This window comes from Caenorhabditis elegans, chromosome V (genome assembly GCF_000002985.6).
Source record: "Caenorhabditis elegans chromosome V".
Taxonomy (NCBI): Eukaryota; Metazoa; Nematoda; class Chromadorea; order Rhabditida; family Rhabditidae; genus Caenorhabditis; species Caenorhabditis elegans.
Window position 1 is genome coordinate 8,475,012 of NC_003283.11, and position 19,164 is coordinate 8,494,175.

General features: G+C 42.2%; 1 non-coding gene across 1 annotated transcript; it reads right to left on the minus strand.

Moving 5' to 3' along the window:
- Positions 1–9,749: 9,749 nt before the first annotated feature.
- T23B12.14 lies at positions 9,750–9,812 on the minus strand. The gene has a single exon (NR_102043.1). It is a non-coding gene; the product is annotated as an Unclassified non-coding RNA T23B12.14 (non-coding RNA).
- Positions 9,813–19,164: the final 9,352 nt, after the last annotated feature.

Sequence of the window (19,164 nt, forward strand, 5' to 3'; positions counted from 1 at the left end):
GATCAACTACAAAGTTTGTTGACACGTCAGCTAATCGAAGGGAGTCGGAAACCCACTGACGGTCAATTCGCGCGGATGGACTCGGAGCATAATATCGAAGGACGCGCGGATAAGCATGTTGTGAGGATTTAATAACAGAACACAATTATTACACGAATTCAAGTTTATTTATCCATTCCCGTTGTTTTGGGTGGATTGAATATAATAAAGAAAGTATAAAAATAAATTATATTTTAGGCCCAAATTTAGGGATTGACGTTGGAAGTGGACTTGAAGACGTGCAAACGGGCAAAAAGGGACCGGATCGTGTAGATCTGTGTCTACACGAATTTACGGAATGAGAAAATATGGAAAAACTCATTAAAAATATATATATTTCGGAAAAAGTAGAAGGAAGAGTTAATCTGTGTCGCTTACTATAAAAACCGAATCATCTGTACCGCGCAAACGATACTCCGCTATAACGCTGCACGGCGTTCAGTGGGGCGCGTTTGCATCTGGACAGAATGGCGGCTTTTTGAATAATGGATTTTAGGGGAAAACACACTCAGCTAATTGGGAAATAAAGGACGACTGAGAGATGGTGAGTGAGGGAGCCAATCTCTCAGTCCTAAAAGTCCTTTAGGTTGAGAGATTCCTGAGGGATTACGGGGAATCGACAACATTCCGGGGGTGAAGGATTCGACAAGACGCGAGTAATCTCGGCGTGATTGTAGTTGATATACGGGGCCTTAGCTTTTCGACCGAGATATTCTCTAGTACGACCGTGTGGCAGTCTAGTCTCTGCGTGGTCGTAGGCTATCTCGGGGATCGCCGTGTTGGGGTCCACGTATTCAACTGGTCTGTCTTCATCCTCCCCATCTTCGGGGAAGAGCGGGTTGTTAGTGTCGTAGTCGGGTCCTTCAAAAATATCTATCTCAGGCCCAATAGCGTCGTGTGATTTCCACCTATCCAGAGTGATATCTCTAGGTTCTTCACCGATGTTCGGGAGAATTTGGGCTGGGAACGCCTCTTGCGCAAGGTGTGAGTTTTCGAAATCTAAGAGTGCTGGTGTGGGCAGTGTGGGGCAGGATCTGCACTGGTCGCTGCCAGCGGTGTCCTTGTCCGTGTCGTTGTTGGTGTCGTTGGCGGGAGTGTCGTTGTCAGGTCCTGTACCATGTCGAATGTTCTGGCGGCTCGTCTCCAGTGGGATGAGCTGACAGACTGACCTTTTGTACAGTTTTCCTTTGCACCGCACGACTGCCGTTCTGATTTCACCGTCTCGTTTAGATTGATTTACTTGCACTACTAAGGCTAGGGGCCATCTGTGGCGACTGACGTTGTTCGGGTTGATGATCACGACGTCTCCAACTTCCGGTTTCAGATCGCAGCATCTTTTGTGCTTATGCGAAACTTCACGCAGAATGAGCATGACTCCAAATGTCCAGATGGTCCATAGACGTTCCAGGGCTGATTCGAACTTTTCCAGATGGGCTCGGGTACGAGTTTCAGTCGTGCTAGTGGTTGGACTGTCGGCCGGCGTTCTTGGAGTTTCAATCATGACTCCTGGGATCATGAAATCCATTGGACGTAAGGTGATCATGTCGTTTGGAGAACGAGCGTGAGCAACCAAAGGTCTGTTGTTGATCATAGCCTGAGCGCTCGATACGACGTATTGCAAGCTGAAGAAATCGAGTTTTTGATCGCCGCAAATCTTGTGAATTTGATGTTTCAATAGTCCAATGATTCTTTCATAAACCCCTCCCTGCCATGGTGACCACGGAGTGATGTAGATGAATTTGATCTCTTGTGACGCAAGAAAGCAGGTGAAGATTTCGTCGATTTCGGAGCCTTCGCGAATATCGTCGTTCGTCATTTTTGCGCCGAGCTTGAAGATGGCCGCGTTATCAGAATGTACCTCAGAGGGCACGCCGACTTGATGGAAAATCGTTCGAAGAGCCATGAGATAGGATTCTGTTGTAGCGTCGGGCACAACTCTTAAGACTGCGGCTCGAGTGACTAGGCACGTATAAAGCAGGACATATGCCTTACCGATTGACTCTTGATCATCTCGGAGATACTCGACTGGACCAAGGTAATCCAGACCAACTTTTGCGAATGGTTTCGACGGCTCCGTTCGGCATCCTGGAAGCTGTTTGGTATTCGGGTACGGATATGGCAGTCCGAACACCTTTTTGCATTTAATGCAATTGGAGATGACGGAGCGTACCAGGGCTTTGCACAGTGGAATCCAATACATAGTCTTCAGGGCCGACAGAGTGTATTGTTCTGGTAGGTGACCATTGATCTCATGAGTCTCTCGGACAATAAGAGTTGCCAGTGCATGCTTTCTGTGAATCAAGACGGGTTCATTGGCTTCCTGTGGAAGGACCGCCGATTGCGCTTGCTTCCTGACTCGGTGGAGTCCGTGCTTGTACGTAGAGAACGAGATCCTTTGGGAACGTTAGTTCGCGCTCTTCAGATTCTCTGTAGTGATGTAGAATAATCAGTTTTCGCGCTAGCGCCCGTTTGAGTAGCATTTGAGTGCTGTTATTGGCTTTAATCGCTTGAAGTTCTTTCATCACTGTAGAGTCCCAACTTCTCCTAGAGCATAACTCTGGTTTTGATAACATGTTTAGGATACGATGTACGATGCGTACCAACTTTCTTAGAGAGTTAGTCTTTGTGTATGGAATGAATGACTCGAATGGGAGATCGGCCGTGCTGACGAACAGGAAGGTGCCTTCTTCTAGAGGCGGTTCAGCTCTTGGAATGATTGATTTAATTGGCTCTTTTTTTATCATTCTTTGTCTTTGGATTCTTTGGATCCAAGATCTCAGAGTAGACCAATTGTTCGAATTCAACTGGGCATTTTACCTGTCTTTCAATTTTGCACGGCCATTCTGACTGTGGTCGTTCCAGAAAAGCTGGACCGTTGAACCAGAAGGTGCTCGCTTAGAGCTCGGTAGAAGTCATTCCACGAGTAGCAAGGTCTGCCGGATTCTCTTTGGTTGGGCAGTGATGGAGTGATGTTTCGATTCCACATTCTTCAAGAATCTTTTGATTTGCTTGAATCTGTGACACCCTGTTTGCTACCCAGACTCTTGTGGTCTTGTGGGAGAGAATCCAGTACAGAGCGCATGCTCTATCTGTGAATAGTCGAACTTTCTTGATCTTCGTGGCCAATGTGCCTAGTTCAGCAATGATTGTTCTGGCTAGATTGGAGGAGCATTCAATCCCGAGAAGCTCAAGTTTGGGAATAGTCCACATCTCGTTTTTTGCCGATCTGATTTTGCTTTTGCTTGTGAGTAGGCGAGTTACTGGTTTCCGAGACTTGTAGGAGTACTGAACGTATACAGCCGTTGCATAGATGTCCGTAGATGCGTCCGAGAACATTATTAGCTGAATCTCCTCTGGGGGATCATCAGAAATACTTATTCTTCTCGGGACGGTGATCTTGGTATCCATGAATGCGGCTTGAATAGCTTTCCAGTCTGCTAGTAGCTCTTTTGGAATAGGATCGTTCCATTTCATGGGATTGCGCCACAAGTTTTGCATTAATCGTTTGAACGACACGATGAGTGGTGTTATCAGTCCAAGAGGGTCGAATGTCTCCGCCATCTTTGACGCGACTTGTCTCTTAGTTGGGTGATCAATGTCAAGTACTGCGAGAGCTACTGATAGCGTATCGATATCTTCATGGGAGTCCCATTCGCAACCGAGGAGCTTGATAACTCTGTGTTTTGCCTGATCTTCCACTTCGATGGCAACCATGTGCTCTTCTGAGTTAGTCACGTACTCTCTCAGATTCATTTTCATTTTCATGAATATGTCTTTCGAGTTTTTAATGATCTCTGTGATTTCAGATTTATCGAAGGTACCAATGAGACAATTGTCAACATAGAGATTTTCACGTACTCGTTGGTTTAATGGATTGGGGTTGCGGTCCAGGAAGTGGAGAATTGAAGCTGCCAACAACCATGGACTGCTCGCCACTCCAAAAGGGATCCGAGTGAATCGATACGTACAGATATTGTCTGGAGTTGGGGGCTTGGTGATGTCTTTGAGCCATAGGAATAAACTGGCGTTTCTGAACTCTGTCGGAAGTCGTACCTGGTGGAAGGCCTTTTCAATGTCGGCTACGACCACATACGGGTAGATACGTCCTCTGAGGAGGATTCCATAGAGTGGAGTTACCAAATTATCCCCTGCATACAGGCAGTCATTTAGAGATGGTTCCGGTCCAGGTGGACTTGATGCGTCGAGTACAATGCGGAGCTTAGTGGTGTTGGAAGTCTCTTTGATAACTGCTCTGTGAGGCGTATAGTATTTAACATCGTCAGCTCCGATCATGTTAGGCCAGACTCGCTCGACAATGCCCGCAGATAGTTGATCTTTGATCACTGCATCGTACTGATCCATGATGTTGGATTTCTGACTCTTGGTCAGGTTGATGTACAAGATTTCCAATCTTTTGCGGGCAAAATTGAAGTTGCTTCTCAAGCGGTTTTGATTGCCGTTGTAAGGTAACGCTACTTCGTGTTCGCCGTCGCTTTTGTACCTTATTGTTCTATCGAACTCGGCTTGCAAATCGAGAGCCGTCTTTTTGGAATTTTCTGCAACTGAGATCTCTTCGATTCCCAGATTTTCTGGCTTCCAGGACTGCTCGATCTTATTGACCAGCTTGGTGAGCAAATCTTCAGTTTCCTCGCCTGTTAGAGACGTGTTAGCATCCATGAGATTTGCACAATTTTCGTCAGCTCTGTCTTGAAGACTCGGCTCGTTGGTATAGATTACCAGGACCGGTGGAGGGTGGATGTGTAACCTATTATCGTGTCTTGTAGAACGCGTTTTGATGGTAATAGGTATCGCTTGGTGTGGGCGTCACTTTCTAGCCACGCGATGACGTCACTACCAAGAACCGCCTCCATCGGGGGCCCGTTTAATCTTTCTTGTGCTTGGGTCTCGTATGGATTGCAACCGTTTTCTAACAGGAATGCCTGAGCATTTGCCGAAAATTTCGGTGCTGTGAATGATGTTGTTGGCATGTTTTCGAGACCCTTGATAAAGAATCTTGTACAATTAAAGAAATTTCTGAGTTTTACAGAAAGTAGAATGATTGAAATAATAAGAATTGAGTTGCCTGTGGCAATGTGATTAGTGACACGAACAAATTGTGAGATAGACTGAGTGTTGTTGGGTGGAGATTGAACAATTTTACAGAGAGTCGCTGTTGGCAAGTCAGCAGTTGACACAGAGCTCGTTACTTTTGGCTCCGTGCCTGCCGGAATGCCTTTATTGTGCATGAGTCTTGTTGGCTTGGCCTTTATTTCCTGGTTTTCGTAGTTCACGAAAAAACTGCAGGATGGGGCGCGCTTCAGACGGGTAATTTCTCTTGTCCCTGAAATGCTCTTTTTGAGGACATCCTCCACTATGGTGGAGTCCGCCGCAGTACGCACATCTCGACTGGGAAGTGCATTTCTCGATCGGATGCGTGCGTGTGCAGATTGGGCACAGTTGGAATTTCTCCACCATCGCTCTGAAATCCCAGCTCGTCAGCCCACATCGAATTGGGTTATGGGCACCTCCGCAAGCATTGCAAGGGTACTTTGCTTTTTCGTCATAGAGGGGGAATGTTCTGTGAATCAAGCTCATTCTTACTCCCTTTCCTGGACGGCAATAACCCGGAAGTGTTGTTCCAGAACTGGTAGCCTTGAATGATGTTGGGTAGTCAGCCTCATTGTCCGCCAACTGTGGTGAGTGTTGCTGAGAGCTTTGATGGAATGTGAAATTTCTCTGACTAATGTTCGTATCACGTTCACTCTCAATTTCATAATATGAGTGCTGATCGTCCTCAGTATAGTTATGCGTATTATCATGAATTGCAATCGCCGTTCTATGACTTTGGAACTTATCAGAGATCCCATTTTTATATATGCTGTGCTGCTGGGGCTGGGGAGAGTACTCGATCTCAACTTGCCGACTATCGACTAATTCAAAGATGAACTGGTATAGGAGTTCTACTGATACCCTGTTCTCTGATTCGAGTTTTGAGTAGTAGTCAGAGACTCGTGTTCTCATATTCGAAGGAAGTTTCTGGAGTATGGCGATGGTGATTCGTTCGTCCTCGTCCCCAAGCCCTTTTTTGCATAGTTGTGCAGCCAGGTTTCTGTGGCTAATGAGATCTATTCTCATTTGCTTTGGATCTGCATGGTTAAACTTTAAAGAGTTGAATTTATTTAGCAAGCTCTTTTTAGTGTCGTTTTTACCGTATGCGATTTCTAAATGGTTGAGGGTGCGTGTCAGACTGACTGCTGGATCGTCACTGACATCGACACATCTTCGTGGTTCGTCTGCCAACTTGGACGACAGAATAGCCAACTTAGTGTCGTCTCCGATGTCCTTGTTATTCATCACAGTGTTCTTAAACATGTTGTAGAACTGTCTGAAGTTCGAGTTATCGGATCCATCGAAGGTACCGAGGTAATCTATCGCCAATTTGATGTTGGTTTCCGCAGATCTTTCTCTGAGCGTTTCATGCAGGGTCTTGCAGAACTGTTGATTAATCTCGGCGACCTGATTGCACATTTGTTCTTGATTTTTTGCCATTATCTGATCCATCATATTCATGTCGTACTCTTTGAGTCCTCCTCTCCTTTGACTCTCAATGTAGTCAAGGCGGTCTGATGTTGAAGGATTCTGACTCTGAGATCTTGACAGTAGGATAGTTGGCTTTGAGAACGTGTCGCTTCGAGTTGATCTGATTGGTTCCAGGTGTTCATTTCTCTCACATAAGTGATCACGGCGTTCTTTCAGAGTTTTTACCACTTCTTGAATGTGATCTTTTTCCACGCATCGCTGATCGGTTTTCTTTTCTTTTAACCGATCTATTCTGCAGAGCGACATTGTGCATGCCTGACTTGTAGTACTCCTTTCAGGAGTTTTAACTTTCAGTCTTTGCTACTTGTCTGACACTTACGTGTGTGTACCAGTGCACGTGTGGTGCACAACATTCGGCGTCGACTTTCTTGTCTTCCACTGACCGCCTTTCATGACAGACAAATCCTTGCTTCTTCAGCTGCTTTTCCCGTTTATGAGTATACGTTTCAGAAACGGAGCTCGCTGAATTCGCAAGCCAGTATTTGAAGTGTGCTCGTATTATAGGTCCTTTCGGCATTAGTGGGGACGTGGATCTTGTCAACACGGCGTGCTCCCCTTTGCAAAACACCAACGGAAATATGTGGTAAGAACGCACTTCTCCTACAGGAATGAGGACAAGAAATCTCCGAACCGTAGCTGGACTTGGCATGTTCGTTGAAGCAAACCTCACTTCAAGAACCGCAACGAGCCCGGTTTTTATGAATTGGAGCCAAAATCTCAATCAGTCGACTCTGTCTGGGGTCAACCCTGTGGTAACGCTACTTCCAGTGTCCTTTGTGTGCCAAGCATTTTAGTGGTACCTCTTTCAGCCTCCAATTCTTGTCGCGCTAAATTTTAGACTAATATTGTAAATTGGTACGAATACTGTCATTTTATTGCGCCTCAAGCGTATTGAGTGGCGTTGTGTGGAGGTTTCTTTGAGAAGAGCACTTACTGAGCTTGTTGGGCATCAGACATCCTTGTAAGGTAGTTGTGCGTTTTATCGGGTTGAGAAAGTTTAATTTCTCGTTACGGCGTACCTTTTCGAGTTATTGTGAATTGATTTATTCCCACGCTGTTTTAACAATAAATGATATTGTGCCTGTGAATTGATTTTTCAATTTTAACATTCTGTGAGAATAATCTTTTACCACGGGCTTCACCGTAACGTCCCTTTTAAGAGTAACGTCATGATTTTTTGGTTGTGACTGACCTTCACTTCGCTCTTAACTGTGAGAAGCTCGATCTTGACATTCGGCAAGGTCCCATGACTTCGCAACAATAACTTTTGTGATGCTGTCTTATAGCTTGCATTTGTCTTCTCCCTTCTCCTCCACTTGAGGATGATCAGTCCTCTCAACATAAGCTTAGATTTTTGCATGTTAATTCAGCGACTACCTGCCACGTAAATGCTTTATTAATTTTTTGAAACTTATGGTGTTGGGTTCGGGATTAGACTCTTGCAAAACCTTAGGCTCGCCAGCTGGACGGCCTAATGGGGATTATCACATGTCATTGAAATCGTTGTTTATCATGAATCCTTGGCGACGGAGCCACTCTGGTTCGAATGATGGGTGCAATCACAACACAATTTGATGAGAACTGTGTCCAGATCAATTGGAGAAAGTGTTGTTGTAATACCTCACTTCTCATCGGGAAGTGTAGCTTTTAGCCCTGTCTGTTTCTGCGGTATCACTGCGGATGTTCCGTGAGATACCTTCGTGTTCCGGGGGCTTCCGCTATTTGACGGTATGTGCAATCATTGTTTGATATGACTGCTTTGGAGTTTCTGCGAGAGGTCGTGGGACATGACAGAAAGTGCAGCCTGTGAGAGGTACGGTGACATTACGGCATGCACACTCCGTGAGCGGTCGCGAGACATGGTAGTTGTTGTTCCCGCCAGTGAAGCCGAGTGTTCCGGGGGCTACCTGTTTTCATTCCGGGGGCTACCCTTGTTTTTACCGGGAATAGCCTCAATCTTCCGGGGGTTACAACAAGACAATTATGTATGCTCATTTTTTAAAAGTCGTGGCTTCGGTCGACTAGCTATTGTTTAACGTCTTCGCCTTCCAGACGGTACTTTCACTCAATGAGTGAACTTGTACAATAGAAATATTATTTTAATAGCTAATCATTGCTAGAAAATAAATGAAATGATTGATCAACTATGTTAATCTTGGAAGTTTTGATTTTCAGCTGAGTGATGCTGGGAAAAATCAATAATTATCAGAAACTGTGTTTCCGAATTTGCGCATTATTTAATGTGTCGCGGCTTAACGACTCTTAATTGTATTAAGAAGTTCTTTGTCAGCTGTGCTGAGCATGTTCGCGTATTTTTAATGCGAAATAGTAAATAATCGCAGCGATGCTGGATGGGTTGGCGCGTTTTTTAACGTCGCGGCTTAACGACGTGTCAAGCTGTGTTGACTGGAATGATTGACGTACTCACGTAGATTACGAATGCTTGATAAAGTTGTGTTACTCTTGGTTACACTCTGATTGACGTTCACCACTGACTCTTACTATATCATCGCTTGACTACGCTACCTAATTAAAGTATTATCAGAGGAAATAACTCTGGAAGAGGAGTTGGACCCATAATAAGAGTGGAGGTTGTTACGTTTTAAGGGTTTTATACTAGACAAAGTAACAGTGGGCTATGCCCATAAAGGCGGAATGACGTTGGGAAACTATAACAAATAAAACAATTTTAACAATTAACGAGTGGGCAGGAGCGTTGCTTTGAGCGGCTTATTTGCGGGGTCCAAGAGGAGTGCTGTTGGCCTTGCTCGAGTGTCCGGCGCCTTCTCGCTGTAAATTGTTTGTTTTTTGAGTTAACGTTTTTGTCAGCTTTTGTACTGTTACCTTAGTGATCTGCTCGATCGCTTGTGGAGGACTTCTCCTTTCATCGTGTCCGAGCCGCCTCAAAACTTCTTGACTGACTGGTTGATGTTGGCGATTTCTTTGAGCAGATTCGAATCTAGAATTAACGTTTTTGATGTGAGATAATTTAGCTTTTATCACTAACCTTTCGACTCATCTGCGGAGCCGCTGTCGCTCCTATTCGCTGCAGCTTTTGATGGCTCCTTCGTCTTGACGAGTGGAGTTGTAGCACCGGCACGACTTGGTATTTTCTTAGCTGGCTCTTTCCCTTCGCTGCTGTCATCGTCGGTGGACACGAGAATCTCGATATCGGTTACGTCGGATGGGCGCTCGAGTAGGACGGCTCTGTCGTTTCGGCTTCGGAGCTACCGCTGGCTTTTCAGGAGTGACGTTGGTCTCAGCTGGCTGCTGTTGTTGTTCGTTTGTGTTGTCGGCTGGTGCCTGATCTTCGGGTTTCTTTTTCTTTCTCTAACTCGTGGATTTCTTAATTTTTTAGAAGGACTTCTTATTGAAATACTCACGGAGCTTTTGAGTGGAGTTGGCTGGCTGTTGCTTTGGACTTTTGTGTCGTTGCACATCCCTTTGTGACCGAGTGGTTTAAATCCGGAATATTACTGAATTTAGCAAGAATTTTCGATGAAAATGCAAGTAAATACGGAGGAGAGTAAGAAATTACAAGAATTATGGCTTAAAATCACGGAAATGTTCGAAAAATCGAAAAATTCCTGCCGAAAATCGAAATTTTCAGAGAAAAAATTCTCAATTCCGCATTTGCGCGTGAAATCATACGTTTTCTGTGCAAACACTTTTCGTCGACCGTAACCCGCCTGAAATACTCTTTTTCGGATGGTTCAGTGGATTTTTTAAGAATTAGAGCATTCCGGGGGGTTTCAGCAATTTTTTTCAGGTTTCAACTTCACTCAACAATTTGAATTATCGATTTTGAAAAACCTGCAAAGAACGGAACCTCCAGTGGGATGAGCTGACAGACTGACCTTTTGTACAGTTTTCCTTTGCACCGCACGACTGCCGTTCTGATTTCACCGTCTCGTTTAGATTGATTTACTTGCACTACTAAGGCTAGGGGCCATCTGTGGCGACTGACGTAGTTCGGGTTGATGATCACGACGTCTCCAACTTCCGGTTTCAGATCGCAGCATCTTTTGTGCTTATGCGAAACTTTACGCAGAATGAGCATGACTCCAAATGTCCAGATGGTCCATAGACGTTCCAGGGCTGATTCGAACTTTTCCAGATGGGCTCGGGTACGAGCTTCAGTCGTGCTAGTGGTTGGACTCTCGGCCGGCGTTCTTGGAGTTTCAATCATGACTCCTGGGATCATGAAATCCATTGGACGTAAGGCGATCGATCATGTCGTTTGGAGAACGAGCGTGAGCAACCAAAGGTCTGTTGTTGATCATAGCCTGAGCACTCGATACGACGTATTGCAAGCTGAAGAAATCGAGTTTTTGATCGCCGCAAATCTTGTGAATTTGATGTTTCAATAGTCCAATGATTCTTTCATAAACCCCTCCCTGCCATGTTGACCACGGAGTGATGTAGATGAATTTGATCTCTTGTGACGCAAGAAAGCAGGTGAAGATTTCGTCGATTTCGGAGCCTTCGCGAATATCGTCGTTCGTCATTTTTGCGCCGAGCTTGAAGATGGCCGCGTTATCAGAATGTACCTCAGAGGGCACGCCGACTTGATGGAAAATCGTTCGAAGAGCCTGTTGTAGCGTCGGGCACAACTCTTAAGACTGCGGCTCGAGTGACTAGGCACGTATAAAGCAGGACATATGCCTTACCGATTGACTCTCGGAGATACTCGACTGGACCAAGGTAATCCAGACCAACTTTTGCGAATGGTTTCGACGGCTCCGTTCGGCATCCTGGAAGCTGTTTGGTATTCGGGTACGGATATGGCAGTCCGAACACCTTTTTGCATTTAATGCAATTGGAGATGACGGAGCGTACTAGGGCTTTGCACTGTGGAATCCAATACCCAAAGGATCTCGTTCTCTACGTAGACAAGCACGGACTCCACCGAGTCAGGAAGCAAGCGCAGTCGGCGATCCTTCCACAGGAAGCCAATGAACCCGTCTTGATTCACAGAAAGCATGCACTGGCAACTCTTATTGTCCGAGAGACTCATGAGATCAATGGTCACCTACCAGAACAATACACTCTGTCGGCCCTGAAGACTATGTATTGGATTCCACTGTGCAAAGCCCTGGTACGCTCCGTCATCTCCAATTGCATTAAATGCAAAAAGGTGTTCGGACTGCCATATCCGTACCCGAATACCAAACAGCTTCCAGGATGCCGAACGGAGCCGTCGAAACCATTCGCAAAAGTTGGTCTGGATTACCTTGGTCCAGTCGAGTATCTCCGAGATGATCAAGAGTCAATCGGTAAGGCATATGTCCTGCTTTATACGTGCCTAGTCACTCGAGCCGCAGTCTTAAGAGTTGTGCCCGACGCTACAACAGAATCCTATCTCATGGCTCTTCGAACGATTTTCCATCAAGTCGGCGTGCCCTCTGAGGTACATTCTGATAACGCGGCCATCTTCAAGCTCGGCGCAAAAATGACGAACGACGATATTCGCGAAGGCTCCGAAATCGACGAAATCTTCACCTGCTTTCTTGCGTCACAAGAGATCAAATTCATCTACATCACTCCGTGGTCACCATGGCAGGGAGGGGTTTATGAAAGAATCATTGGACTATTGAAACATCAAATTCACAAGATTTGCGGCGATCAAAAACTCGATTTCTTCAGCTTGCAATACGTCGTATCGAGCGCTCAGGCTATGATCAACAACAGACCTTTGGTTGCTCACGCTCGTTCTCCAAACGACATGATCACCTTACGTCCAATGGATTTCATGATCCCAGGAGTCATGATTGAAACTCCAAGAACGCCGGCCGACAGTCCAACCACTAGCACGACTGAAACTCGTACCCGAGCCCATCTGGAAAAGTTCGAATCAGCCCTGGAACGTCTATGGACCATCTGGACATTTGGAGTCATGCTCATTCTGCGTGAAGTTTCGCATAAGCACAAAAGATGCTGCGATCTGAAACCGGAAGTTGGAGACGTCGTGATCATCAACCCGAACTACGTCAGTCGCCACAGATGGCCCCTAGCCTTAGTAGTGCAAGTAAATCAATCTAAACGAGACGGTGAAATCAGAACGGCAGTCGTGCGGTGCAAAGGAAAACTGTACAAAAGGTCAGTCTGTCAGCTCATCCCACTGGAGACGAGCCGCCAGAACATTCGACATGGTACAGGACCTGACAACGACACTCCCGCCAACGACACCAACAACGACACGGACAAGGACACCGCTGGCAGCGACCAGTGCAGATCCTGCCCCACACTGCCCACACCAGCACTCTTAGATTTCGAAAACTCACACCTTGCGCAAGAGGCGTTCCCAGCCCAAATTCTCCCGAACATCGGTGAAGAACCTAGAGATATCACTCTGGATAGGTGGAAATCACACGACGCTATTGGGCCTGAGATAGATATTTTTGAAGGACCCGACTACGACACTAACAACCCGCTCTTCCCCGAAGATGGGGAGGATGAAGACAGACCAGTTGAATACGTGGACCCCAACACGGCGATCCCCGAGATAGCCTACGACCACGCAGAGACTAGACTGCCACACGGTCGTACTAGAGAATATCTCGGTCGAAAAGCTAAGGCCCCGTATATCAACTACAATCACGCCGAGATTACTCGCGTCTTGTCGAATCCTTCACCCCCGGAATGTTGTCGATTCCCCGTAATCCCTCAGGAATCTCTCAACCTAAAGGACTTTTAGGACTGAGAGATTGGCTCCCTCACTCACCATCTCTCAGTCGTCCTTTATTTCCCAATTAGCTGAGTGTGTTTTCCCCTAAAATCCATTATTCAAAAAGCCGCCATTCTGTCCAGATGCAAACGCGCCCCACTGAACGCCGTGCAGCGTTATAGCGGAGTATCGTTTGCGCGGTACAGATGATTCGGTTTTTATAGTAAGCGACACAGATTAACTCTTCCTTCTACTTTTTCCGAAATATATATATTTTTAATGAGTTTTTCCATATTTTCTCATTCCGTAAATTCGTGTAGACACAGATCTACACGATCCGGTCCCTTTTTGCCCGTTTGCACGTCTTCAAGTCCACTTCCAACGTCAATCCCTAAATTTGGGCCTAAAATATAATTTATTTTTATACTTTCTTTATTATATTCAATCCACCCAAAACAACGGGAATGGATAAATAAACTTGAATTCGTGTAATAATTGTGTTCTGTTATTAAATCCTCACAACATGCTTATCCGCGCGTCCTTCGATATTATGCTCCGAGTCCATCCGCGCGAATTGACCGTCAGTGGGTTTCCGACTCCCTTCGATTAGCTGACGTGTCAACAAACTTTGTAGTTGATCACTTTGTCATAAAAAATTATTACACTGAGATATCAGCATCCGAAGTGAGTGCGTTTTTTGAATTTTGAGGTTCTACTATACCTCAGGTTTTAGTCAGAATTCGTGTTCAGAACATCTAAACTAGATAAACTACAAACATTGCATTTTTCTATAACATCTGATCAAATTTTGAAATGTTTTCAAAAAAAGTTTTGAAAAAAATTTTGAAAATTTTTGTAAGGGGTAAAAAAAAAAAAAAAAACCTCATTGCCAACTGTCCTATGCTAAAACCTTTGCAATATGCTTATGCTGACATTTTGAATATGCTTATGCTGACGTGCGCTTATGCTGACAAGAGCTCTCACGAGAATTTCGTGATCCAAAAAACACATTGAAAGCTTATATCAGGACACTTGACGACGTAAAAGAAAACTGAACCTATCCAGATTCGAACCAGCAATGACTGTATCTGAAGACCGTGCCCTTAACCACTACACCAAAAGGGCGAGAGGTGCGCGCGTTCTCAAGGAATATATGAAATCAGTCGAGCTGTATGACAACTAGAGCTTCTCTCGATTGGAAGATATCTAGTACTTGAAAATGTGTTCATAAAGATTGGAACTACTACAGAATAAGTCATTAAGTTATTTTCTGTTCCTATTGTTCAGTTTCTACAAGAAATCTATTCCACATTGACTTTTGTTGTGAATTTGAACCTTCCGTTGACCTAAAATACTTCTGGAGAGCTACTTTTTTCGAGAGTATTCTTAAGTTTTCTACAAATTCAACTTGTTGGATAATCGGGAACTTCTCTGATTCCTCGAAAATACTGTTTAAAAAAAAATTTTGGCCTAAATTTTTTTCCTCAAAAACACCTTCATTCTGGTATTTTCTAGGAGCATATGTCATCTGTATTGTTTAATATTTTTTTGTTGCTTCAAAAGATCTGTTTTTGTGCTAAAAAAAGAACTTTTTCGTTGATTTTTGCATTTAAAAATATACAAATGTCGTCGAATTAAATGCACGATACGCAAAGGTACGCAAACACCGATGTGTACCGTACTCCGAAATGTTTTTAATTTCCATGTTTTAAATTAAGAAAGCGACAAAAATGAGAGTTTTAAGCACAAAAACAGAGCTTTTGAAGCAAAAAAATTTATTAAACAATACAGATGGCATATGCTCCTAGAAAATACCAGAATGAAGGTGTTTTTGAGGAAAAAAATTTAGGCCAAAATTTTTTTTTAAACAACAGTATTTTCGAGGAATCAGAGAAGTTCCCGATTATCCAACAAGTTGAATTTGTAGAAAACTTAAGAATACTCTCGAAAAAAGTAGCTCTCCAGAAGTATTTTAGGCCAACGGAAGGTTCAAATTCACAACAAAAGTTAATGTGGAATAGATTTCTTGTAGAAACTGAACAATAGGAACAGAAAATAACTTAATGACTTATTCTGTAGTAGTTCCAATCTTTACGAACACATTTTCAAGTACTAGATATCTTCCAATCGAGAGAAGCTCTAGTTGTCATACAGCTCGACTGATTTCATATATTCCTTGAGAACGCGCGCACCTCTCGCCCTTTTGGTGTAGTGGTTAAGGGCACGGTCTTCAGATACAGTCATTGCTGGTTCGAATCTGGATAGGTTCAGTTTTCTTTTACATCGTCAAGTGTCCTGATATAAGCTTTCAATGTGTTTTTTGGATCACGAAATTCTCGTGAGAGCTCTTGTCAGCATAAGCGCACGTCAGCATAAGCATATTCAAAATGTCAGCATAAGCATATTTCAAAGGTTTTAGCATAGGATAGTTGGGGTTTTAGCATAGGATAGTTTTTTGAAAACTTTTCAAAATTTGATCAGATGTTATAGAAAAATGCAATGTTTGTAGTTTATCTAGTTTAGATGTTCTGACTAAAACCTGAGGTATAGTAGAACCTCAAAATTCAAAAAACGCACTCACTTCGGATGCTGATATCTCAGTGTAATAATTTTTTATGACAAAGTGATCAACTACAAAGTTGTTTATCTTAATATAAAGTACAATTTTGTAGTTAATAGTTTTTTATCAAAAAAATTGTTGGTTGAGATATGAACAGAAAAAGAAGAAGAAAATACAAGCATGAAGGTGCCGAACTTTACACAACTTTATCTCGACCAACAAATTTTTTGATAAAAAACATTCAACTACAAAGTTGTACTTTAGATTAAGATAAACAACTTTGTAGTTGATCACTTTGTCATAAAAAAATTTTCAACGGAGATATCAGCATCCGAAGTGAGTGCGTTTTTTGAGCTTAGGGATTCTACTATACCTCAGGTTTTCGTCTGCAATCGTGTGCAGAACATCCAAACTAGAAAAAACTACAAACATTGCATTTTTCTGATCAAATTTTGAAAAGTTTTCAAAAAAAATTTTGGAAAATTTTATTAGATAGAGGTAGTCAAAGAGCATTTGAAGGAAGTCAATGAGCATTTATACATCAGATCTCATCTCCATTTTTCCGGAATTTCAGGAAATGAGAAAGAGCACAACCTTCTTAGACATCAAAAACTAACATGTTCTTGAAATTTCTGATTGCGGCGGAAAAAACTGAAAGCGGAAAAAAACTGAAAATTCTGAAAAATTAGATAAAGGTAGTCAATGAGCCGAAAGGTAGTCAATGATCTAAGGTAGTCAAAGAGCAAAAGGTAGTCAATGAGCCGAAAGGTAGTCAATATTCTAAGGTAGTCAAAGAGCAAAAGGTAGTCAAAGAGAAGGTAGTCAATGAGTGTTTGCCACAAAAACTGGACAATTAAACAACTAGTAGCTTAAGTTGACAAGTTGCAATGTACATCCTCTTCTCATTTCGATAAATCAAAAGTTTTGATGAAAACGAGGTTCCTGAAAAAAAGCGGTGTGACAGGGAATTTGCGGAAATAAAAAAAAAATTATTATACTTCAGTTCTTTTTCTTTACGAATTAATCACAAATGTGTTTAATGTAAGAACAATACATGATGCAGAAAAATGTCCATATACTACTAGTAAACTAGAAAATGTCAGCAAGTTAGTAAATCTGAGTTCAAAGTAAATGAACTATTTCTTAGTAAATGACTGAGAGTAAAAAATGAGTAAATTAGACCTTGAAGTAAATGAACTCTTTTTCAGTAAACGAGAGAAAGTGAAATCGCTAGTAAATTAGACGTCGAAGTAAAAGTGCCACTTACGTAAACGAGTGATTTAGTAAATTAGACTATTAGTTAATGAGGGTTTGCCAAAAATTAGTATAGATGTAGAGTTGTTTTTTTGGGACGTGCGGGTTTTTGAGAGTAGATTATAGCGGCCCTTTTTAGGCGGAAACTGAAAAGCCAAAAATCGAATTCATGCATTTGGGGGTCATAAAATTGATTCTCGTTCTCAAAATTGATTTTCCAACTACATGAACTTCGGTATAAAAATCCCCCATAACAGCTCTAGATAAATGAAGTTAAGATTACTGTAACGTGCCGTTTCTCAAAAAAAAATGTTCGGTGTTTTTTTTTGATAAACAGGTCAGTTTTCTCAATAAAAAAGAAATGAACGATGACAATATATAAAAAATACAATATTGCAAAATCTGTCAAACAAAATAAAGAACATCATTTGACATTAATATTTTATGTCTTTTTTTTCAAGGTTTCAGTCATATCTTTTTTTCAAGGTTTCAGTCAACAGACAAATATTTCAGACGTTTTTTTTAATATCGGAAGCTTCAGAATATCCTTTCAAATGTTATGACATTACTTTTTGCAGGTAGTTTTTGCCTTTTGGTAATGTCATTTTTGCGTGATAGTCTTCTAAATTTCAAACTATAAAAAATAATAATATTTAAACTTCAAAAGAAACAGAAAATAATCGAAATTCTAGTAAAGTCTATAAATTATCAATCGTCTTCTTTATTGTCCATCTGATCCTCCACCATCGTCTTCTTCTCTTAATTGTTTGCAGCTGCTGCCCTGTCCATCTATTCTGTTTCAATTATTGATAGCGAGTAGTAGGCTGCCATCAGTTGGACATAGAGAAATATAAAAAAGAGAAGGCGTTGATGAAGTAGAATCGGAAGAACAAAGGCAACAATTGAAGAGACGCAGAATTTGGAAGAAGACGATGTTTCATCGTTCTTCGAGAACGAAGTCCCTTTTTCTGTTTTTTGTTGGTTTTTTTAGTTTTCTATAGTCTGATTCGAAATTCCTCGAACGTCGTTGTTTGTTTTCCGGATTTCCAGTCGTACTAATCGCAAATGGGAGTCTTTTAGAATCCCCTACAGGAGAAATTCAACAATATTTCTGCCTTGATGACCTACTTTTTAAAAAGTGAAAATCAGTTTTGATACATGTATCAATTGTCAAAAATAGTTGAAGCTGCGGCTCATTGCAAATATTGCCAATGCCCAATTGCCAATAGGTAGTGTCTTGAGGCATACTTGCCTGTCTCATGCCTGCCTTCAACATATTTGGCACGTTTCTTGCCTTTTTTCCATTGGCGATGAATTTGAATTAACAACTTTAACGTTTTTGGATAAAAGTTCTTACCAATTCTGTATAAACATAAAGAAACACATCTAAAAGTGATTTTTGTTACTTTCTGTCTATTAATACATTTTGTTTCGACGTTTACATGTGCAATGTGAAACCTTTTATATTCAATTTCACGTTTCAAAAATTAGTCCCCCTAGATTCTTGACTCGTTCTCATGGTTCAAATCAGAAGTTCGTAGATCTATTTTTGTAATCCTGTTTCTGGGCTGTGCCCTTTGCTTCTCTATTTCGTACTGTTCCTAATTGTTTATGACAAGTCTGATAAACATTTTATTTGAAAAAGTGGCTGTGTTGGCAAATGATAGGATATTTATTTTAGAAGTTCAGATTCGATTCATTGCTTTTTAGTTGGTATGTTTTCGACATTACACTTTTGCAATTTCTCGAAATTTTGCTTCTCGATTATTCTGCTATTCGCATTTTGTTTAAAAATGGTCTCACTAGATTTTGACAATAAGTTTTGCTAATTTTGTTTAATTACTTTTCGGAAATTTACAAAAATTTAGTATGAATTGTTTTTTGTTACAAATAATCACAGTTGTGCTGTATATCTACTAAACATTTCTGCTCTTGTAATTTAAAACTAGGACTAGAAAACCAGAGTAAACCGTGACTCCCCTTATTTTTTCGCATTTCCAATAAACTCTCAACTGATTTCAAAACCGAATCTAATAGTATTTCT